The sequence below is a fragment of the Dipodomys merriami genome, unplaced genomic scaffold (assembly GCF_024711535.1).
Source record: "Dipodomys merriami isolate MVZ:Mamm:240054 unplaced genomic scaffold, mDipMer1.0.p SCAF_464, whole genome shotgun sequence".
NCBI classification, from domain to species: Eukaryota; Metazoa; Chordata; class Mammalia; order Rodentia; family Heteromyidae; genus Dipodomys; species Dipodomys merriami.
Window position 1 is genome coordinate 65,324 of NW_027206029.1, and position 24,875 is coordinate 90,198.

The 24,875-nt window shown below is 40.3% G+C and overlaps 1 protein-coding gene across 1 annotated transcript in view; it reads left to right on the forward strand.

Annotated features, from left to right (window-relative positions):
- The first annotated feature begins 4,925 nt into the window (after positions 1-4,925).
- LOC138808647 (inactive tyrosine-protein kinase transmembrane receptor ROR1) overlaps positions 4,926-24,875 on the forward strand; it is a 150,272-nt gene continuing 130,322 nt past the window's right edge. Inside the window, exon 1 of the mRNA XM_069994907.1 lies at positions 4,926-4,993. The gene's annotated coding sequence lies outside the window, so the exon portion shown is untranslated. The remainder of the gene's footprint in view (positions 4,994-24,875) is intronic.

Genomic DNA, 24,875 nt, shown 5'->3' on the forward strand with positions numbered 1-24,875 from the left:
CTCTTATATTAGAGTAACTGTTCGTTCCCAGCAAATATTTGCATTGCTAGAGGGATAAAAAGCCAAAAAAAGCTGGGCACCAGCTACATAGGAGGCTGAGATATGAGGAATGTGTTTCAAAGCCAGTGAGGGCAGGAAAGTTTGTGAGATCCTTATCTCCAATTAACCAACAAAGAGCCAGAAGTGGAACTGTGGCTTAGGTGGTAGAGCCCTAGCCTTTGAGCAGAAGGTAAGGTACAGCCCCAAGACAACAATATAAATAAACAAACAAACAAACAAACAAATAAGCAAGCCAGCCAAAAAGAAAAATAAATAAATAAATAACAAATAAATATCTTTTGAGACCAAACCAGATATGTGATTAGGACAGATGAAGCCAGATCACTGTAGAACATCTACTATGGTGATAGGAGTCCTTCTCTCAGCTCATTGTTCACCTGTAAAAAACAAAATCCTGTTTTGTTCAAAGGAGAAAATTAGTTGCTCTGGGCTAGAAATAGCTCTGTGGACTAGAAATCATCCACACTCCTGCCCTCTTTGTTAGTTCCTCCAAAGTTGACACATTATAGAAAGCACCCCTTTTATGTGCTCCACCCTGGCTGCTTGGAAATTCCTTGATTGTCTCCCACAACTTGGCTTTGGGGATAAGATCACATCTTAGAGGTCTGGACAGAGGAAACAACTCAGTGAAAAGTTGGCATCTCTTCTTTCCTAAGCCAATTTCTATCTTAGAATGATTAGGATTTTGACCCAAAAAACCCCAACACTTTTGTGTTTGACTGTTGTGAGCCTACTCTACATCTATGAATTGAGGAGAATGGAGCATTTTTACCACAGTTGTGGAGATTTTACTAGTGGAGTTGATCCTGTTGAAGGAGGCTTTAAAGCCATGCTTTCTTCTCTTTTACACCCACAATTCCTCCACCATGTGATTATAATGATACCTCTATGGAAATCCCATGGATTTAAAGAGCGTAGTTTGCTAAACCAGTTCAGAGTGTCAGGACTCACCCAAATACATGTTTCTAGGACTCAGTGACTCTGGTGGAATAGTCGCTTGCTTCTATTGCACCCAGCTTTTGGGGCCAGTGCACTACCACTCATCTCATGAATGTACCCTGTAACCTCCTATATCACTGCATTAGAGATACAGGATGTGGATGTGCCATGCCTAGGTGCTTCTTGGAAGAGCTTCCAGGTCCAGTTAACCTGCCAACAGCTGAGATGAGCCAGTAATCCTATTCTAGCACAGACTTTCATCAATGAAGAAGATTCATGACTTTATCCCGCCTTTTTCCTTCCAAATACCACTCTCACTGTTCTGTCTTAAATATCAAAACCTTATGGTTTGCCGAGTCAGTTCCAAGAAGTCAATCATCAGAAAAACTTCAAAGATAATAGCTCCTATTGATCAAATGTGAAGAACAGCTTTGGAAGTTTGCTCTCCTACAGAGGCTGAGAGTGACAAGGGCCAAAGTTTTCTAAACCATACTAGATTTACTTAAATTGGATAAAACCACATATAAACACTTAAGTTCTAGAGGATTGGTGACCAATTCAGGAAACTCTTGTAAAATGAAAAAATTGGCTTGGATTAGGGAGCATGTGAAATAGTTTTTTGTTTGTTTGTTTGTTTGTTTTAAGAAAGCATAGCAATTGCATTATTTCAAACAGAGACACAGCGCCTAACCAAGTATGTCCATGCAGAGTGTGGCTTCGCTCTGCCTCACTAGGTGGAGGAGGAAACAGACCAGGCATCATACAAGATGCTTTTGTTCAAATGATCACATCAGAATAGTGTTGTAACCTGTCAGGTTGGCCTTTATCACCTCATTTTAGAGATAAAACAACAAAAGTTAAAAGACGTCATCATCACACACTTCATAAATGGCAGAGAGATTGATCACTTAATTTAGCTTTCTATTTCTTTCCACTATATATTCTTTGTTTGAAAACCCAGCTACTACTTGGGAGGCTGAGGTAGGGGAATTGCAATCTGAGATCTGCTGGGCATAAGCATGACACTCTATCTGAAAAGCAAACTAAAAGCAAAATACTGAGATTAAGGCTCAAGGAGTAGAGTGCTTGCCTAATAAGTCATGAGGACCTGAGTTAAACCCCCAGTACCATTAAAAAAAAAAGAAAGCCAGAGAGAGACACACAGAGAGACATAGTGAGAGAGAGAGATAGTGAGAGAGGGAGAGGGAGAGGGAGGGAGGGAGGAAGGAAGGAAGGAAGGAAGGAAGAAAGAAAGGAAGGAAGGAAGGAAGGATAGTAGGAAGGAAGGGTAAAAGGAAGGAAGCAAGCAAGGGAAAATAACACTTTTCAGAGAGGTTATTATCCATACTTTAAAATATTTTATCTGTATGATCATTTTACCCTAGAGGCTGAACATGTGGTTATCTGAAAGAATGAATATTGAGGCCCAGAACAAAATTCCTCAGAATCAGCACCATCAGTTAATGAGTTTGCATATTGAAATTATCTTTGCCTTTGCCCAAGAACTGAGTGGTAATTAGTGTCCAGGGACACATGGGGAACAATTTCCATGTGAGCAGTGCCAAGATCTAATCATTTGTCATCCATCCCAAATTATATTCAACAATTCAAATTCAGGTTGGGAAAACCACATAACCTATAGCTAACTTTCTCTGAAGTGAATACTGTAAAATGAAACCTGCATTTTTGTGTAGCTATGAGCTGCAGTAAAATGAAGCTATGAAAATACTGAACGAAATGCTGTCAAGGTCTGTCTTAATCCTACTGCTCCCGCTGCCTTCTCCTTCTTACCCAATATATCACCTGTTCTGCTGTGCTTCTGGGTCCCAGCTCCCTCAAGTCTGGGTGGTAGAATGCTGCTGCTTCTTTCTTTCATGTCAGCACCAGGGTTTAAACTCGGGGCTTGGACACTGTTCTTTAGCATTATAAGCTCAAGCTGGATCTCTACTGCTTCAGTCACAGCTCCACGTCTAGTTTTTTGCTGGTTAATCAGAGTAAGAGTCTCATGTATGTTCTAACCCAGACTGACTTTGAACCTCCATCCTGAGATCTTCACCTCCTAGAATTACAGGTGTGAGCTACCACCGCCCAGCTGTGGAGTGCTTCTTACAGTGGGGAGCCATCATAGTCTATGAGCAAGGACTGTCGTGATGGAAGGAGCCAGAGTGGTTGGCAGCAGAAAGGGAGTCAGGCAGAGATGCAGTGGAGTTACATGTGACAAGCCCCACAAGTATAGACCTCAGTCACCAGAGTGAAATACTTGTCTATATGACTGGGGCTTGTTAAAAGCACTGTCTTTTATTGTGGCTTAGGATTAAGTGCTCTTTTATTTGTAGTAAGTATTTTCAGGACCCCCCTACTAACAATCTATGCTGTCTTTGACTCCAGATAAAAGAAGAGTCTGGGACTTCTGGGGATGGAAGAGTGTGTGTCATTTGTCTACTTTCCTTCCCATCTGTTTCTAGAACAGGGAAGCAGATATACCCAGGAGTCAGAAGATTCTAAATAACCCTTTTGTCTCTGCCAAATATGGCAGGTAGACAGACTGGAAGTGGCCCTTACGTTCTCAGTGAGTGAACATATGTTCCTGGCAAAGACAAGGAAATGGGGTGTGTATGGGCATTTGGCGGACAGACGTCATCAGTAAATAAGGACATATAGGAAGTATGCTTATGTTTGTGAAAGGTGATGTCAGAGGTGAGCTGGAAAAGAAATCTAATTTTCCCAGTTTGAATATAAGACAGGATAGCAAGAGCTGCTGCATTGTGTGCTGGTGGCTACGTACATAGACCCAGATGTGAATTCCAAGTTCTTTCCTTACTGAAGTTAAACCTAGATTCCAACTCAGATCCACTTTTAGTGACTTCTAGAAAGCATTGTGTTGAAAAGCCTCGACAGCAGATACCAGGATTTTAATAGGTGGAAAGAGCCATAATAGATGCATGATGCTTTCACTTGATTGAAGGAGTGGAGAAGGGTATCATCTTGTGTGTCACGGAACTGATGACCTGGGTCCTCTCTGATTCACTCTGTCACTAATGTTCTAAAGTTCTATTGTGTGTGTGTGTGTGTGTGTGTGTGTGTGTGTGTGTGTGAGAGAGAGAGAGAGTGAGTGTGCTTAGTTTAGGGATACCCTAAGGAGGTGATAACTATATTAAAATATATACAATGTCATGGTTTAAATTTTTAAAGACAACAGCAAAAACATCATTTGTATATGACCGTCTATTGAAAACCCTTAAATCTTCATAATGTTTTGTATGTTTTGGATCATTAATTTCTACATTGGCTTAAATTGTGGTGATTTTGAAAATGATCATTTAATTTTAAGGTTAGTTGCCTCAAATGGTTCTCTGTGTTGAAATACTTGGTTTATTTATCTTGACCTGACGTGCCAACATGGAGAAATTAGTTCTTGTCAATTTGCAAACAGGACAGATTTAAAAGCAGCCAAGGAAACTTGGTTCATCTTTTCCATGGGAAGACTACTGGGTATATCAAGAAAAATAAGACCATGTGTTTGCTAATGTGTTATCACTTCTGTTGCTTTGTTTTTGTGTTCAAATATTTGCATTCACTCTTATTATTATCTTTAAACAGTTGCACAAAGGAGTTGTCATTTAACAAAGCAGTTTATGCATACAATGTATCTTGATCAGTGTCTTATTATTTTCAATTTCAACTTTCAAAACTAGAGTTTTCAAGTGAAGGTCTTCTCATCTGGCTTATCATTTGTTCATTTGGAGGGTCTCAAAAGTATAAGCAGCTCTGAGTGGCTACTAGGCCATTCCAGTTTAATTAGTCCTGAATTGGCTGGTCTCTCTCTGAAGGCAGACATTTTGCAAGTCTCCTGTAACAATCCTGTTACTATATTGTATTTAATATCATCCTTGTCTTCCCCCTCCCTTCTTTCTCTTTCCAGAAACAGAGTTTTCAGTCACTGCTGAGTTAGCGCCTACCTCATCATGGAACATTTCAAGTGAGCTGGACAAAGGTACATGACTGCAGGAGTTGGGGGCTGGGTTATATATGCATTCACCGTGGGAGTAAGGAGAGATGTGTCAAGTTCCCATTTTTAATCTTAGCAGTTTCATCTTTGAAATCAACTACATTTCAGGTCACTAGAAGGAGATGGTGGCCAAAATAAATTCCCAGCTTACCCTGTAATCATTTAACATTTAATTACTTGGAATTCTATTATTTCTGGAGAGGATTTTTTTTTGCTTTCCTTTCCCATCTTCCTCTAAAATGTTCCACATGGTGAAAATGATTCAAGATGTGAAATAGGGTTGTTGCTGACCTTCCTGACACTACATCCACTGGATCTTATGTAGAAAATTTGATTCAGCCTGAGCCAGGATTGATCAGAGCTGTTTGTGGGATGACCTTATAAGATGAACATTTGATGTGTTTGCTGGGTTCAGGTTGGAGTATTTGGATATTTAAGATTGCCTGTGCCTGCAGATGGTGGCTTCGTATGTGGAAAACAGGTCCCCGCTATGGAGTTGTTACTTAGCATTAATTAAGCCCTGCCATATGCTAAACTTTGGCTATTCTACAGTGATACTATGGCCTGGACACATTCAAAACCACTGTGGTCTAGCTCAACTTGCCTTTCAAGCCTTATTATTAGTAGTAGTAGTAGTAGTTTTAGTTTTCTCATGTATATCACTCGCCAAATTTTTATTTCTTATTGTAATGCTATTTTTTTCTGTATGGATTACCCTTTGTTCTTTGCCTATGCCCAGCTTCTTGAATTCTATATTGTCCACAGGCTCCTCTCTCTTTCTCTGCAGGAAGTGGTCTTTATCTCTTGGGAGCTTCTAGAGTTCTTTTATATGCCTTTTCTTGATATTTTTTATGTTATAACATGGGAAGTTCAATACCTATTCATTCTTGTTTCTGCTTTATTTTTCATACAAAGGACGTGCCGTTTAACCAAGCAGTTTAGGAACACAGTGTATCGTGATCAGTGTCCCCCTTTTCACCATTCTCGCCATGTCCATGCTTAAGCTTCAAAGTTCCTTGAAGGTAAAACTTTGTAGGTCTTGACTCCCTTTTTCTCCATTGCCATCACACAATCTAACACAGACCCTGGTTCATAAAGATAACCCTCAGTTAGGACATGTGGGATAATGAGCCACACCTTACCTAGTAAGAGATCTACTCCTCATATTTAAACACATAAGCATGGAGGCATCATTTCTAATCTGGACAAACTTACTGAGTTTCTACTTCAGTTCAAGCATGACTTTGAGTTCTGGCATTCAATGATTTAAAATAGAAGTTTTAAAGTCCTTTTAATTGCTAACAGATCCACTTGCAGTTGTATTTGTGTCTGAGGAAAGAATATTTTATAAAATAATACTAGATGCAGTTTATTTTGCTGGCTATCCTTTCATTTGGGCATTTTAAGGTGAGGAGAGTATCTTTCATCTTAAATCATAGGACATTTATTGTCATTTTTGCCACTGTTGAATTTAATCTGGATACACTGTTGCTAATAAAGGATTAAAACAAGGGATTGCACAGTAGTCTTTTCTATCCCAGGTGTCAAGCACAATTCCTAGAAAGCAGTAGCTCTCCAGTAACATTTTATGGAATTTTTCCTACATGGTAAGAAGGAAATGAAGTGCAATAAATGTTAGTGTCTGCTTTGTGCCAGGCACCGTGCTGGGTGCTTTCAGTATGTACAGTTATTGTGCAAACACTTTTGTTACCAACAAAATAATATCACTATAAACTGCCTATCAGTGATCAGCCTCTAGTGATTGGTACAGAAGAGCATTGATTATGTGTTTAGAAAGGTGACAAAGCTACTGGTCGGACCTGAGTCTGCTGGATTTGGAATTTCTACCAGTGCTGTACTTAGCAGCATTCACCCTTAAGAAGGAAGTGATGTCAGTAATAGTGAGCTTGCTGGCCAGAGGGCAGGATAGCGCCATGCTCCTTTGTTTGGTTAGCATTCCACAGAGTGTGGTGGCTTCTCAGTGATTATTAACATCATCTTTTTATACATGATAATTGGATTGTGATCTCTAATTCCCATTTCAAATCACAGAGTAAGCCATCTAATTCATTCATTTATTGATCCAATTCTTACTGATTCTTATCCTGGCCTAGATACTGTGAAGAGCTAGAATCTATAAGATTTGTTAGGAAAGAGTTCCTCTCCTTCCTGAACTCAGAACTTGATTGAAAACACAAACATCTAAATGAATATCAAAGCCTTCTGATCTCTTGAAATGATGAGCTCTCAGGGGACATTTTCTCTAATTGCAGGGAGATGCTAATTTTTAGAGTTAAACTCTGAGAACCTGACAGCCATAAACATAAAACCACTTCATGAAAATGCCTCAAATCCCAGTGCATGAGGGTCTCCCACATTAAAAAAAGGAAAATTCCTACTAATGTTAAGTATGTATGTATATATGTACACATACGTATGTATATACACATATAAGTATACATGCACATATATGTAATGTGTATGTATATATCATATATACATATGCATTCCCACACCTTCATATATGTATGTATACATACATGCATGCAGCATGTGGTGGCATAGAAGTCACCATTAACAGTAGTTAGCTGGCAAAGTACATTGAAGAATCCATATGATAGGAACTAAAGACAGCAGGATAACTTGAGAGAGAAGACAGAGAAATCATAGAGAGAATATGGCATAACATGTCAGAAAAGCAGGCAGAGTTCAAAAGGACTTAGAAATTCTAGAATATAAAAATAGTTAAGAAACATAAAAATCTTTCCAATGAGTTAAACAATCTTGTAGTTATATTAAACCTTGGGATAGTTATGAACCATTTGTTTCAAAACCTACCTCTAGTTTCCTAAATATACCATCTCTTTCCATTGTCTGTACCTTAGTTTGTCCAGTCTCTTCTGGATGGATTATCCCTGGCCCTGTATTTTTTTACTGGTTAATTGGAGATAAGAGTTACTTTTTTTCCCCTTGGGCTGGCTTTGAACATGATCCTTAAGTCATCAGCACCCAACTTACTGTGTTCTGTTTAATATACTTGAGGGATTATTTTAAACAGCTCCTAATTGAGTATGTTAAGACTCAGGCATAAGTCTTGTCTTCAACAGTCTTGTCACTTAATAAGAGAGACAAATATGAGACAATGGCTGGCCCATGAGGTAGAGCAGGATACAGAGTCAAGGACTTGAGTTCAAATTCAACCTCTACTTATTACCTCTTTGGGATTGGGGCAAGTTACTTTTTCTTAAGTCCTCAAAGTGTAAGTGGTGCAGGCCTTTCTGGAAAGGGTGTGTTAAGATTGAAAGAAGCTATGGAAAGAGCCTGGCACAAATTTGGCATTTGATATATGACAATTCTTAACATTTAACTATTACTGGTGCGGTACATCTAAGCCCTGGTGCTGTCCCATGGGGCCAGGAGTGAGGACATGAAGAGTTTCATGGGGACATGTATATGCACTGAGCTTTGGAATATGAATAGTATTTGGCAGTGTGACAAAGGCTAGAAGGGGGAAAAGAACCTGTAGGTTCAATGAATAGCTAAACTATGGAACCAACCCAGATGCCTCTCAGTAGATGAATGGATCAAGAAAATGTGGTATATACACACAACGGAATTCTATGCCTCTATCAGAAAGAATGACATTGCCCCATTCGTAAGGAAATGGAAACTTGGAAAAAAACATGATAAGTGAAGTAAGCCAGACCCAAAGAAACATAGGCTCCGTGGTTTCCCTTATTTGTAATAATTAGTATACATCTAGGGCCAACCTAGCAGAGAATTACAATAGCTCAAATAGCTATGTAGATATGACCATATAAAATGATACTAATCAAAATGAACTCCAAGATATGAGAATGAGGGTTTTTAAATTTTTTAATATATTGTGTGAAGTTATTTCTTTTTTCTTTCATTTTTTGCCCTTTGGTTTATCCCCTGTTGTCATTGTTTTTGATTTTGTACCCTGTGTCTTGTAAATATGTTTATCTGATTTAGAGAAGGGAAGGGGAACAACAAAATGGTGAGACAAAGGGCAAAAGGTGAACCAATGCAACAGCGATACTCCCAAAACACTATGTTGGAGATGAACTTTACAACTTAGTGGGGGAGCAGCTGAGGGGAGAGAAAGTGGGAGTAGAACAAGTTTGACAAGAAGTTTACTCATTGCCTTACTTATGTAACTGTAACTCCTTTGTACAACACCTTTACAATAAAATTTTTAAAAATTTTTAAAAAATCTTTACTCTCACGTCATCTTATAAAATAATTCTCTTCTTTTATAGGTGTGAAAATTAAAGTCTAGAAAAGGACTAAAGATGTAAGGTCACATAATTAGTTTACTCTTTTATAAAGAAGCAATTTCCCTCTCTCAATAGATATTGAAGCCAACTGCATAAACCATTCTATCAGGAACTCTCAAGAAAGGGGTGGGGATATTGTTCAGTTTTCTGTTACTGTGATAAAATACCTAAGATAAGCAATTTAAAAGAAGAATATTTTTATTTTGATAAATAGCTTCACAGTCCAGGGTTAATTGGCTCCATGTGTTGGGGCCTGGGTCAAGGCAGCACATCATGCATAAGAAGCACATGGCAAGGTGAAGAGATTCACCTCATGGTAGCCAGGAAGCAAAGAAGAAGGTAGGCTAAAGTTTCAATAGTTCCTTCTAAGACCTGCCCCCAATAACCTAAATTCCTCCCACTAGGCCCCACCTCTTATAGGTTTTACTGCCTCTGAGACAGACTGTGGCCAAGTCTTTAATGCATAGCCTTTGGAGGACTTGACTATTACTAATAGTGAAGTTTTCTTCCATCTCTAAAATTCCATGACTCAGGAATTTTTAGTGTCTGACATGAATTTAATGGAAACTGACCCATAACATCTTCCTTTTTCCATCATATTGTGGAAGAGATATGTTATAAAACTCTTATCAAGAGTATTTCAAGTTACCATTATATTATTTTATATGTTGTTTTCCTGCCAGTATTTATGAAGTTCTTTGGAAGGCACGGCTTTGGAAATATCTAATCCAATAAAAATTGACTTGGTTCTGGACAATAAGGGCTATTTTTCAACCAAAGGATGCTCTTTCCAGGGAAAAGTAGAAAGTATGCAGGAGTTGTCACTTGATTGTGAAAGTCAGATGGATGGAGTACTTAGCCATGCTATCCTGATGACATTCCATGCTGAAGGTGGGTCCCTGCAGACTGAGCCTCTAGTGTCAGCTCCTGGGGCAGGCAGCCAACATTCTGAAACAGCTGCCATTTTTCTTGGGTGATTCATGTGTGAAAGTGTTTCCCGCATAGGAATTAGGGTCATCTTCCCAGAGCCAGACTCTTATCCAACCAGAAGCATGGACTTATTCAAATGGATACCAGTTGGGATGTCTATGAATCTGAAGGATTATTATCTGGTCTACATAAGCCATTTGATTTGTGCATCTCATAGTTGGGTTCATTGCGTGGTGTGCTTAATAGAATTGGGCCTGAGAATTTGAAGATGGTTTACATTTTTGTAGAACTTTTAAATAATCTAAAAAAAATGGCTCTTTATGTCTATCTTCTCAGTTGGAATGGTCTAACTTAGTATTCCTATTTACTTTCGTGAAACTTGAATTTGAAAATCTGTATGTATGTGCGTGCATGTATAACATTCTAGCATGTACAATGAAATTCCTCTCTATTGAATCCTCAATATTGAATCTGAATTCACTGCCAGCAGCATCCAAAGACAGTTAATGTGTTTTCTTTTCTTTTCCTAGGTAAAAATATCATAAGCATCCTCCTCTTCTTCCATTTTCCTTATGTAAAATGTTTTGTTTCTAGATGAGAGTCAGGAGAGGAACTTTGCCATTCTTGGTATCTTACAAGGCAGAACACATTCAACTCAAGTACAAAGTTGGTCAAACTTTGGGATCAGCTATCCCAATCTCCTGTGCCCTTAACAGACATGAAAAGACATTCAGTCTTCAAAATCAAGCAGTGCTTTTGTGGCAGAGGGGAGACCCCTCCCCACTCCATCCAAGGGCCTTGCTGTACAGCCTTAAATCCTTGCAGCCGTTCAGGTGTATAGTTAAACTGTTATCAAGTCTGCATCAGGACTGTGTCTTTACTTCCCAATTACAGTCATGTTGTAAACCTTAAGGATTTTAGAACCATATAATGAAGTCCTTAATTAACTACCATTGCTGCTTGACTCAATTTTAATAGACAGGGATACAGGGATAAAAAGGCTAAAAAATGAGGAAGGGATTCATTTTAAAAGCAATAGCTTTGGTGATTCCACTTAAATGAAGTACCTAGAATAGTCAAATTCCTAGACAGAAAGCAGAATGGGGTTGCTGGGGATTGGTAGAAGGAGGAAGAGGGTATTGTTGTTGAGCAGATATAGAGTTCTAGATTGAGGTTATGAAAACTTGGTTCCCCAACAATGTAAATGCACTTAATGTCTCAAAATCATATACTTTAAATGGTTAAAATGGTACAGATCACTATGAATATCTTACCATAATAAGAAAAAAAATCACACTATTCTCCATGTGACTTGGAATCTCCACACCTGGAAAACTGCCTCTGATCAGACCAAAGAACAATAATAATGAGTTTATTCAAATTTTTATTTGCCTTCTATTTTATTGCATTCAAAATTGCCTCAAATGCATGATTGACAAACTGGGAGAAAGAAGATGCCAGGTCTCCTTTTCCCTCATGTATAGCTGGCTAGCCCAAAGTTTCCCAGCTGATAATTAAAACTTGGAGCTTCTGGCTTGCATTCTTGGAACCTCGTAGGCAGGATCTCGTATAAATTTAGTGTGTGCATGTGCCAGAACTGGGGCTTGAACTCCAGGCCTGCTCTAGCTTGATATTTTCATACAAGGCTGGTGCTCTACCACTTGAACCATACCTCCACTCTTTACTTTTTTCTGAATAATTAGAGAGAAGAGTCTCTCAGACTTTTCAATCTTGACAGGCTTTGAATTGTGCTCCTATGACCTCAGCCTCCTGAGTAGCTAGGATTATAGGCATGAGCCATCAGCATTTGGCTTGAGTGTAAAACTTTTAAATTGATGTTTAACATTTTATACTTACTGACCCTGGAATAGGTGTTTGAAGGGTTTTCAAGAACTTTGGACACTGATGTAGTTTGGAGATTTTGAACACAAAAATGAGCTGATGTTGTAACTTCATTGTACAAACATTTTGATTAACTGGAGCTCTATTATATAGCAATGATTATGACAATTTACTATCTGCCAGATACTGTTCTAGGAGCCTTTATTATACTAATTCATTTATCAAAATACATTATTTCTTATGTAAAATTTATAATTCAATTTATTGAGACTAGTATGTGTTAAACATCTTCCTAGGTGTCCTGTCTATTTTAGCTTATTTAATCTACATGATTATTGTGATCAAAGTAACAAGTATTACTAGAGTACAGAGGTCTCAGAAGATACATCTGTGGACAGTTGAGAGGTAATGACCTATCCTAAGTCAGGATTTAAACTTAGATCTGCCTACCTCTTTACTACTACTCATAGCATAGTGTACATCTTTCAAATTGCTGTCATCTCTCAATATTAATGATATCATCTCAGGGCTGGGGCAGCATGCAAGCCAAGATGGTAGTTGACTCAGGATTTGCTTCTTGAGGGACTTCTAAGTTTCACTCTGAAATTCTGGCTGGAAATATGATTCAGTTGCTGAAAGCGAAAGAAATACAGCTTTCACGTTCATGCGCAATTTGCTTTTTCATTTTCTTTTATTATCCGGAGACTTACTGTAAATCACCCTCTCCCATCAGTCCTGGGAGTTCTGATTATGTTCATGGGGTCCAGCTAAGAGCCAGGGCAGTAAATTATTGCCAGTTTGTTTGAAAATTTTTTTAGCCACAGTACATTAGCTGCTTTTGTTTGTTTTTCCACTGGTGGTGTGCACGTTTTTATTTCTGAATTTGTGTTTCTTGAATGTCTCGTTTGTGAATAATGTAGCTTGTAAGATGAAATGATTAGAGAAAAGAAACTAGGAAAGAGGGTGTCCCGTTTGGTGTCTGTAGAGTTTTAAGGCATTTGTTGTGAAAATGAATTGTGGAGTACCTCTCTCTCTCTCTTTCTCTCTCTTTTACATATACATATACACATTCTCTGTATTCTTCTGTTTTCTTCCATTATTTTTACTTAGCAGCTCCCAAAAATTAATTGTTAAAGAATGAGTATAGTGACTAATATCAAACAGCTATCAGAAGACACCTTCTTCTGGACTTCTCTTAGTATTTTTGAGATTGTTAGAGCAAAGGGTCAAGGGTTATGTGTTTTATTACAAAGTTCTGATCCAAATTTCTGAGTATTTTTAGTATTAGTAAATAAGCTCCTTAAGATGCAAAGGTGGGTCTAATAAGAATCCAACCCTAAAATGTTTGTCAAAATGTCGGAAAAAAATAACAACCAGTAAATCAATGGCATTGATCTTGAGGTGCCAACCTTTCCAAAGAATTTCCCTAATAGTTTGACCGGCTTCTCCTGTGGACCATCCACAGAGTGACTTCCAAAGTGACACCTGAAGCTTCTGTGACCTTGGAGTTCAGAGGAGACATCTGTTTACATCTTTTGATTAAGTAGGGAGAAAGAAGGTGCTGACACACACTAATACCCCCCCAGCCTGAAAACAGAGCAGCCAGTCTCTTCATGCTGCACATCTCGGTGCTCACAAGTCCACCCTGCAGGGTCAGCACCTTCTCCTAAAGAAATGGGGGCCTTGGCAGTCCCCCACTCATGAGTGTGAAACTTAACTGAAATGTGCCAGAATTTGCTAAAATGGCTTTGAAACTTAATCAGTCCCTATGACAAGGAAGTAGAGTTTTCATCTTTCTTAATAATCCGTATATTAAAAGCATTAGGGCATTTTGTTGGATTTTGTATTAACTATCTTTCAGTGGTCTCCTCCTGTTGTCTGATCATTGCTCCTACAACCTAGCATAATGAGCTTTTAGCAGCTATATTTGAATTAAGTAACCCTGCCCCTGTGGCAGAGTTGATTGGACTAAGTAGTGGTATGGCATTGGTCCTCAGAGACAGCCCCTTAAAGTTTATGAGTTGCTTGTAGGTTGCTTGTAGATCAACCTGGAACTATGAGATGGTCATTTACTGTCCACTCAGAGAACTAAGAAAGCTTGTTTGCAAAGACTTATTTAAGAGGATTCATAGAATCAGAGGCAGGAGGTGGAGGAAATTCCTGACCGATGCCTCAGCACCTTTTTGGTTGTTTGTTCCTGTTTCTAATTGAAGCCTAGCCAGATTGATTCCTTGCCAGGGTTCTATAAGAAACTTTATTGATCTTATCTTAAATTCTCTACCCACTTCAGTTGCCCCCCTTGAACAGCTTTGACTTAGTTCCTCTTACATGAAATCAAAGACACATAACAGAGACAATGGATGCTCATACATGTATACCCTAGAAAACTCGAGTTTATTTTTTCAGATAGAGGACTCATGGTTTTGGCCCAGCCAGCCTCAAACCAATATCTTCTTATGTCCTCCTCTCTTATTGCTAGGATTACAGACTTGTACCACCATGCCCAGCCCTAAAGCATTATTGTTTCTTATTTTATTATAGGTGCGGGTACTGGGGCTTGAACTCAGAGCCTGGTTTGCTGTCCCTTAGCTTTTTTACTCAACACTGGTGCTCTACCAGTTGAGCCACACCTCCATACTCAGCTTAGGTTTGCTAGCTACTTAAAGATACCTCATGGGTTTTTTGTTTTTGTTTTGTTTGCCCAAGCTGGCTTTGAGCTATAATCCTTAGATCTCAGCCTTCTGAGTTGGTAGGATTACAGGAAAGCCAGCAGCTCCCAGCGATAGTATTATTTTTAATAATGAAAATGTAAGAGAGAATTGAATATTCTGCTAATAAGGAAATGATTTCATTGTGATCCTTGATAGAAATTTGCCTCCGAAATCTGTCTTCTTTCCTTAGATTTCTAAGGGTGTACTTACCTGAGACACAAAATTAAGACCCCAGTCACGACCTCTCCATTCTATCTTTGACTTCCTGGGAGGGTCAGCTTTAATTTCTGAAGCCAAACTCTGTGCATGCCGTGTGTAAAAGCTGTGTGTCAGTGGCCAGAGTTTCCTGCTCACTGCTCCTGGTCTTTCCTCAGTCTCTGCCCAGCCTGTCTGTCATGTCTTTTTGTCTGCTTCTCCTTTATCCAGAACCTTCACCCAAACAAGCAGAGATCATTTATCCTCTGTTTCTCTCACAATTCTACAAACACTGACATGTCTTATTCCACAGAGTGTTCTCTTCTCTTCCACCTCCCATAATCAGAGCAAGCTGGAAAGGGAGTAGAGGGAGGACCTGGGAACTTCCATCTTTGCTATAATCTAACAGTGTAAAGTTAACAAAATAGGACTATGATGAAAAGACATATTATGACTAACTTCTCAGTGTGACTGGACGAGCTGTGTCTTCGTTGTCATGGTGACATCTATTGAACACATATTTCAAGGTTAACTGCCCTGCATTGGCAGGAAGTCCTATAGGCAATCAAAAATGTCAGTAATGTCTCCCCACAGAGAAACACAGCAAAGTGGGGATGCTTTGGGAAGGGCTTGTGAAACAATCGAGAATTACACATGAGACACATCCGAGGGTGGCCATGACTGGCATCTGGCTTGTCTGCCTTGCTTTCCCAAGTACCTGAGCAGCTCCTGCCTCTGCCACCACCTCCTCAGCCTTGCTCTCCCTGCCTCCCCAAAGGCCTCCCACAGGCCCGCCCTGCTTCTGACTGCTGGGCATGCTTACCACTCCTGGGCAGAGAATGGCCTCTTGTCTCTTTTGTTTGTTCTGGTTATTTTTGTTCTGCATATTTTCATAGGTTTATTTGTCATAAGTACTTTGCAAGGTCCAGGAAAGGTGGGACAGATACCCCTCACTGAGGGGTATGTCTGAGCATTCCAGTAGAGGACAGGAAGCCTGGAGTTTCTCCACTCAGCTCAGGTCTTTCCCTTCTCTGCCTGATGAAAGGCAGAGAACTACCTGGTCCCTGTGCCACCGCCACCCAGGGACCCAACTGCCTATATTTCATCTTCCCCTCCCTCTCTCCTAACTCCTTCAGCATTTAACATCTTATCACATACTTGGCTGTTTCTCTCACCCTAACTGTACTTTCCTCTTGGATCCCTGGAGTAGCTATTCCTCCCTTCATGAGCTGAAGCTTTCCCGAAGGATGCAACCCACATTAGAAAAGCAGACAACCCCTGTCCCCGCCACCCCCAACACACATACAAAAGTACTTGTTTCCAAGTATGGTGGGCTCTTTTGAAAATCATTTTGACTAGCGAGGCACCAGTGCTTCACACCTGTGAACCTAGATACTCAGAAGACTGAGATCTGAGGATCATGGTTCAAAGCTAGCCTGGCCGTAAAATTTTCTGTGAGACTCTTATCTTCAGTTAACCACTCAAAAATGGTAGTGGAGCTGTGGCTCAAAGTGGTAGAGTGCTAGTCTTGAGCAAAACAGCAGGACAGAGCCCTACAATCGACAAAAATATCTTTCTGACACCCCCTGGAATAGAAAATGAATCAAGACCCTTTGTGGAAGCTTTCTTTCTTTCTTTTGCTTTGCTTTCTTGCCTTTCCTTTCTTCCTTCCTTCCTTCCTTTTCTTGCTTTCTTGCTTCCTAGTTTTTAGTACCAGTTTTTGAACCCAGGGCCTCATGCTTGCGAAGCTTACTTGCTCAGCTGGCACTCTACCATTTGAGCAATGACTCTAGCCTGGCTTTTTGCTGGCTATTTTGGAGATGGAATCTCAAGGAGTTTTTTGATAAGCTAACTTCAAATTTTAATACTCTAGATCTCAGCCTCCTGGGTAACTAGAATTACAGGTATGATCCCCTAGCACCCAACTTCCATGAATAGTTCTTTATCCCTGAACATACTTACATTACACTTTATCAGGATGATCTCTTTACCTGCCTGACTCTAACAAGGATATGATTTTTGAGTACAGGCACTTGACTTTGTGAGCTCATCAATTTGTGGAACATTTTACAGATCTGTCCTTAGCAATCCTGGAGCTCTGATGATAAATAAGGCCTAGAAGGACACCCCTCCCACAAAGTTCACAATCTTCTGTGTTGAGGTGATTTTGGCTTCTTGCTGCTAAGAAATTACTACTGTCTTCTATGTCTTTTTTTACCTCCATATTTTTCATTGCTCTTCTGGTTATTTTGCAAAAGGAGTAGAGCAGCTAAGCTCAAGTTATTGAATATGTTTCAAAATTTGAGAGCAAAGCCACCTCAATTGTGAGAGAGGCCATTCAGGTGATGGCCATTTAACTAATGGCCTACTATGCTAATAAGAGACCTGAGAAGTGGCCACGTCAGCAGAATCTTTTAAATTTTGAAATACAAATCTTCCCGAGTGAATGAAGAAGCAGGGAGGGGAGAATGGTTTGTGTGTTATTTCATGGTCCCAGAAGTTTATGTTCTGTGAAAACCTGAGACTGGAATGGCAGCCTCAATGGAATCACGTTGGAATGTTAACTGACACAAAAGGATCAGGTGCTGTCCAGTCAAGATGGGAGTGCAGAGGACCAAAGATGCTCTCTCCAACAAGAATTCATGGGGCAGAAAGCCACCCAGGCTCTACTTGGAGCTATCAAATGCTGGAGAATTGACTGCCTTAGAGTCAGTCCAAGGTAGTGAAACTACTCATTGGCTTTGTCTTTGAAGGTCCTGGATGTGGCTCAGGGCTCCAAGGAAGGCACAAGTGCACATGGGATATTTTGCAGGACGATATAAAAGCAGCCTCCATAGAGAGGAGGTGGCACCACCCCAATGTTCAGCTATCTCCTGTGCAAGGTATTGAGGTCTCAGAGATGACTTATGATGTGTTCTGTTTGTATTGGCTCAGAGCCAAAACCAGAAATGTACTCCAGGCTTGTCTTTCCAGATACTATCTCCAGTCATTTAGAAGTTCATTACACAGACCCACTCATCCTGTCCTGCTCTCGTTAAGGTCTGTCAGCAATTTTCAAAGGTTTATAACTCAACCATTCAGGAGAAGTATACAGCTTTCAGATGGCAGGAGTCAGAATTTTGCTTTTTTGTTGCTTTTAAGTTAGGGCCTTACTAAGTTATAGTGAAGTAAAATAATGGATGGTAGATTTGCTATTATTATTTGGTTTGGTTTTGCATGATTGGAAAAGTTGCAAGTCATTTGGCAGGGTCGGGGGGTGTAAATGTACTCTATACTTGGAGAATTTTAGGCAGGCCGATGGATTTACTTACTGTCCTCCTATTCAGCTAAAGGATGTGGTGTTGTTTGGTGTGTGTGTGTGTGTGTGTGTGTGTGTGTGTGTGTGTGTGTGTGTGTGTGTGTGTGTGTGTGTGTGTGTGTGTGTGTGTGTGTGTGTGTGTGTGTGTGTGTGTGTGTGTGTTACTGTTTTAAATTGTTAGGATGGGTCAAGTTGCAAAGGTCAAGAACAAGATTGCAAATATTTCTCCAAGACTCAGGAACCAAGTCTTAAGCCAGAAACATTGCACCCAAAATTTCAGTTGGAGTTTGATTATATATCAAAATGAAGATATTTTCCTGGTGCTTAAGTATGTTTCTGCTTATAACTTTTAAATATTCTCATTATTTTTCGATTGAAATGAAGTGTGCACACATAATAAGTATAACTATGTAATGGATAACCCCTGTCATTTAGTTGACAGTTAAATGACATTTAGAGGTCAAATGAATTGGATACTTACAAAAGTATACTGTATTCAGCTGTTCAGGTCGCTGTAGCAAGATTTCATAGTTTGGATAGCTTACAAACAACAAAATTGTGTGTGTGTGTGTGTGTGTGTGTGTGTGTGTGTGTGTGTGTGTGTCCCACTACTAGGTCTTGAAATCATAGCCTTGTACTCTCCTTTAGCTTCTTTCCTCAAGACTGACACTCTACCACTTGAGTCTCACCGCTATTTCCAGCTTTCTCTGGCTAATTGTAGATAAGAGCCTCACAGATTTATCTGCCCATGATTCTCAGATCTCAGCCTTCTGAGCAGCTAGGATTACAGGCAGGAGCCACCAACACCTGGCTTAAACAACAGAAATCTATTTCTTACAACTCTAGAGGGCAGAGGCCAGGATCAGAGTGACAACACCATTGGGGTCTAGTGAGGACCCTCTTCCAGACAACTAATCCCTTATATTGTCCTCACATGGTAGGAGAGGCAAAGGAGCTTTATCTGCTTTATAAGGACACTAATCACGTTAATGAAGGCTCTACTACTGTCACATTGGAGGGTACAATTTCAACATATGAATTTGGGGACCACAGACATTCAGTCCATGACATCCACAAAAACTTATAGCTAGAAAAAATGGCTTGAATTATCTAGGTAGTGGCCCATGATTCTATATTTTTTTTTTGTTTGCTTGTTTTTTGTTGGTTGTGGTGCTTGAACTTGGGGCCTGGGCACTGTCCTTGAACTCTTTTGGTTAAAATTAGTGCTCTACCACTTTGAGTCACAGGACTACTTCTGGTTTTCTGGTGATTAACTCGAGATAAGAGTCTCATGGACTTTCCTACCTGGGCTGACTTCAAACTGCGATTCTCTGATCACAGCCTCCTAAGTAACTAAGATTATAGGCATGAACCACCAGTGTCCAGCCACCCATGATTCTTTGAGATGACTTGTTCCTGGGAGGGAAATCAAGGCTTACGCTAAAGACCATATAGGACCATATGGGGAAGAGGTAAGATCTGGATATATTTAAGTCAATTAACAGTGGAAATGTTCCTTCCAACAGAAAATCATAAAATAAACAGGTTGGGAAGGAACATGTTGGGAGTCTGGGCAAAAGGATGTGTGACAGAAGTGTATTCCAGTCATAGCCATGATGAATCTACCTTTGTTTGCAGAAATCTCTGTAAGCCTTACTATCTTCCTCAAGATGGGGCTAGGAAAACCTCAGAGGATTCTGATGAGGATAGAAGGAAGGAATACATATGAAGTGCCTGACAGAATCAGCACTAAAAGCTTGTTTTTCCCTCCTCCTCCCATGTCTATTATAACTGGAGCACAAAGCAGAGTGCAGAGTACAGCCATTCTTAGTCTGCATAGATCTTAACTTCTTATTAGGAAAAAAGCAGTTTCTCTGAGCTTTTAAGCATCCATTTACATACAATTGGCCTGCTTATAAAAAAAATAACCTATTCATTAAAACATGCCTCTAGGTAGCAAAGTTTTCTTAAACTCTTTTGAGCTGTTCTGTGTACTTATTGGACTTCCTAAAGAGAGACCCATAAAAGCTGCTGTCTTTCCCCATTAGTCCAGATTTATAGGAGTTTTGGTCTTAGTGTACATTTGCAGAACCCTTTCTAATGTGTGGGTGTTCCCTCCCCCAAATAAAGCTATATCTCTGGCCATTTGTCACACCAGTCTGCAGTCATCACAGAAGTCCATTGTCACAGTTGGTCCATGGTTGTCACACGAAGATCCTCAGCCCAAACTCAGCTCAATGCATTAGTACTTATGTCCCCAAGAAAATGTGAATGGTAGACCAGGATCCATCCTGACCTTACTTTTAACTATCATATTCCCTAATCAACAGCAGCTGTGCTCAGCCAGGAAATAGGTCTCTTCACTGTAGCATCTCTGAACCTAACTGAAGATGTTTGGATACTGGATAGTCCAGACAAAGTCCCAGTTGGAGAGATCGTCTTATTCATTATTGATCTTGTGACTTCGGGTAACTGAAGTCCCCAGCATTGCTTTCTTCTTGTGAATCCTTCTGAGAATTGTTGAAGAATAAATTAATTACTGGACTTAGCAGAAAGTCACACAAAAACCCTGGCCAGGAAACAGTAGCTATATTGTTGTGTGCTTGTGTTGTCTGCATAGGTGAATCATTCAGTGAGTTGTTTTATTTTTGAAATTTTTCTAACTTTGTGGTGTGTGTGTGTGTCTGTGTGTGTGTCTGTGTGTGTGTCTGTGTCTGTGTACATGGCCTGGATGCTATCCCTTCACAATTTCCTCTTAAAGACAGTGCTCTACCACTTGAGACACAGATTCACTTTCCATATTTTTCTGGTTAGAGATAAAAATCTCATAGACTTTCCTGCTCAGGCTGGCTTTGAACTGAGGTCCTCAGCCTCCTGAGTAGCTAGGACTACAGATATGGCCCACTGGTACCTGGCATTGGTGGGTGGGTTTTTTTTTAATGCACATGCCTAGGCTCCTTGGATTAATTAAATGATGGCTAAGAGGGGAGGCCATATGTCAGCATTTCTCTTGGAACATTTTTAATATAAACCTCATTAAATCTCTATAACATCTGTCCATTTTAGGGTTGAGTAAACTGAGACTTGGCAAGGTTAAGAGACATCAAGTAAGAGGGAGTGCTTAGATTTGAAGCTAAGTAGTCCAAATCAGGGGGCCATGTTCTTAGTTAATGTCTATATTAAAAATACCACCTTCAGCCAGGTGTTGGTGGCTCATATCTATACTCCTTGCTACTCAGGAGGCTGAGATCTAAGGATCACAGTTTGAAACCAGCCCAGGCAGGAAAGTCCATGAGTCTCTTATCTTCAGTTAACAACAGAAAAAGCTGGAAGTGGTGCTGTAGCTCAAGTGGTAGAGTGCTAGCCTTGAGCAAAAGATATTTAGGGTCAGCACCTAGGCCCAGAGTTCCAGGCCTAGGCCCAGCCTCACTCCCCCGCTTCAAAAAAAAAAAAAAATACCACCTTCAATTTGAGTGGCTAATGGGAACTTAGACCTAGCAAGTGGGGTCCCCCAGTGGTCCTGTAAGTGGGTCTTCACACTTGGTTTTGCTAAGATACACTTTACTTAGGCCCATGAATTAAATAAAAACAGAATAAAAGACAGGCAATCTAGTTTCCACTTTGTATCTGTGTCTGTTGCCCTTGGTTTTTTTCTACAGCAGTTAATTTGTAGCTATCATCCACAAAAGACTAGAGCCCCTGCCAAGTATCAATGACCTGACTTCCCAGTGCTCCATGTCAGGTCACCAGGCTGCTCCCCTCAAATGATAAAGCATAACAACCTCTCTGGAACCCTTCTCCATATAAGGACTAGGATAATGATGACCAGAATACACCTGTGCCTGGGACTGTTTATGAATACTTCTCTCCTCCCATTCCCAATTTCTTTGTCTACTTAAATCTATAACTCACATCTATACCAGAAGATGGCTGAAGATGAACTAAAGTGCTGTGTTCCCGTGGCTACTCATGCCATGTAGTAAATCTCTTTTCCCTGCCCTCCCTTTTTTTCCCCCATGTCTCCTTGGGGAAATGGTTGGACCTGACATCGGAACTCCTGGAGTTTGGGCCTCAGGTCTCAAACCCTAGTTTCAGCTTTAGCTCCCTGGGCACCTTCAACTCACCCACCTCCTGTTCCTCCCACCTATCGCCTTGTATAGCCAGTGCCCCGTGGCAGATAACGAACTGTGCTCACTCAGAAGTCCCCTGCTGCTTTGACTGATTTTTATTAAACGCAGCTTGTGGCTCCAATTCAAGAATGTGCAAGCTGATTTAGATTATGCTTTGCATTGAGTTTATTAAGATAAAAAATATTTCCCGAGATACTGAGTCAGAAGTATTTATGGTGAAGTGTGTTGAAAGTGGATGCAGGTTGATAGCGTGAACAGAATGTTCTCCCAAAGTCAAAATGTGATGACCTAACTGTGTTTGGCAGCCTTCCTTTATGTGTAGCTGAGCATTTGATTTCATGTTGAGAACCTCTCCCTCTCCTATATGACCATGAAGAAGGCTAGAATTTTGGTGTGTGCCTGTTAACACGGAGGCCCAGGCCCTCAGCCTAATCGGGACGGGCTGGGTTACCATGGCAAAGGACTGTTGAACTTTTTTTATATATGTATTGCCTTTTCTCTCACCTGTCAAAATGCAATTGTAACTCTTGGTCCTGCCTCTCTCCCTGTGGAGAGATGCGAAGGCACTTGGAAAATGAAGTCATAAATGTGGAGAGGGATTTGTGAGCTTGTGGATGTGACGTCTTGTCAAGCAGGTTCGTAATAAATGGGGTGTCTCCAAAGCTAATTTGCCTGAAGTTCACATGAGCCTTCCATTTACTTAATCAACCAGCATTTATTAAATGCCTACGAAGTTCACAGTAACACATGGAGTGCCAGGGCGAATACAAAAAGGCAAAGGAGGAAATAAAAACCTCGATTCCCAGAGAGCACATAAACTACCTTATTTCTTTCTTGCAGTTCACTTTTTAGGTTGATTAAGACTCAGGATGCAGGATGCCTGGGCTGTGTTTTAGAAGTTCCTTCTTGGTGATGACTTCCAGTTACGTCAGTAGGAACTAGTGGTGATTTACTTGTTTGTAGGACCAGTGGGTATTGTCATGGGCTGAATGGACTCATAAAAGAGGAAAAGAACATTTTTGTAGTCCTTGTTACAGTGGTGGGAAGACTGTAATTTGAGTTGATTGGGAAATGGGATATCAGATAATTGTATGGTTTCTGGTTTTCAAAGTCCTGGGTTTGAATCCTGGCTCTTAATATATTTTGGCTGTGTGACTTTGGGCAATTACTTAGCTTCTCTGTGATTCTGCTTCCTTAGCTCTAAAATGAAGGTAATAATAGCTTCTACCTCATGGGATTATTTTCAAGTTTAATAGCTAACATGTGTAAGATGCTCAGACAGTACCTGGCTCCTTGTAAAAACACTCAAAACATGAGTGAGCTATGATCATCATGGGTAATGGGGGGAAATGGTACTAAAAGGGTATTGGCATTTCCTTTTCCTATATTATAAAAAAAAAAGTGCAGAAAACCAAGTTTTTGTTTGTTTTATCCAGGTGCTTGTGGCTCATGTGTGTAATCCCAACTGAGATCTGAGGTTCATATTTAGCCCAGGAAGGAAAGTTGATGGGACTCTTATTGCCAATTAACCAGCAAAGAACTGTTAGTGGTACAGGGCCAGTCTTGAGCAAAAAAGCTCAGGGCTAGTGCCCAAGCCCTGAATTAAAGCCTCAGTACTACCCAGTACTGGCGTGCATGTGCACTCACACACAGTAACAAAAAGATTTAAACATTTGCCTGTATCTGACAATCACTTAGGGTTGTTCCAGACCCCTAAATCCCTCCCAACCACTCTCTGCTCTTCGACTTACAGTTAAGCTATTTGTCCCAAAAGTCTCACAGGAGATTGGTATGCAGAGAGCTGGAAAGGTCAGGCATGGTGAGAGGAGCACTGGGCATGGAGTCCAAATCTATTATGGTCTCTGGGAGAACTCTTTTTGTCCTCTGAGTTGCAGATTACCACCCAGATTGTGCAAAATAATGGTATGCAAAACTGCTGCCATAAAGCCTATCTGGGCAGAGCACTGTTCCCTCTAGTGGCTGTCACTTTCTCCATTGCCACCTTGTTACAGTGGAAATGAACAAAAGCAAATTATACTTAAGAATGTCTTCTACAGACAGTTAAATCTTGACCCTTGAGTTGGTATCTTCGATGTTCCCTGTGGTGAAATGGGACCTCTTCCCAAAACTCTCCAGCTGAACACCCAAATTCTAGTGCTCTGAGTGTGTCTCAGAAAAGCCCTTGAGCTCTGAACTGAATTAACCACTTCTCACTTAAAAGAACATCTGGCTCACTGTGGTTAGCTATGCTTGATTATTTTTGAAATTACATCAAACTATTCTACCAGTTCAAAGAAACAAGAGGTAGTATTGGTTGCCAATAGTCAAGTTTGAATTTGTGTGTGCATGCACGTGTGTGTGTGTGTGTGTGTGTGTGTGTGTGTGTGTGTGTGTGTGTGTGTGTGTGTGTGTGTGTGTGAATACTGGGACTTCAACTCAGAAACTTGTGCCTTTGCCTGG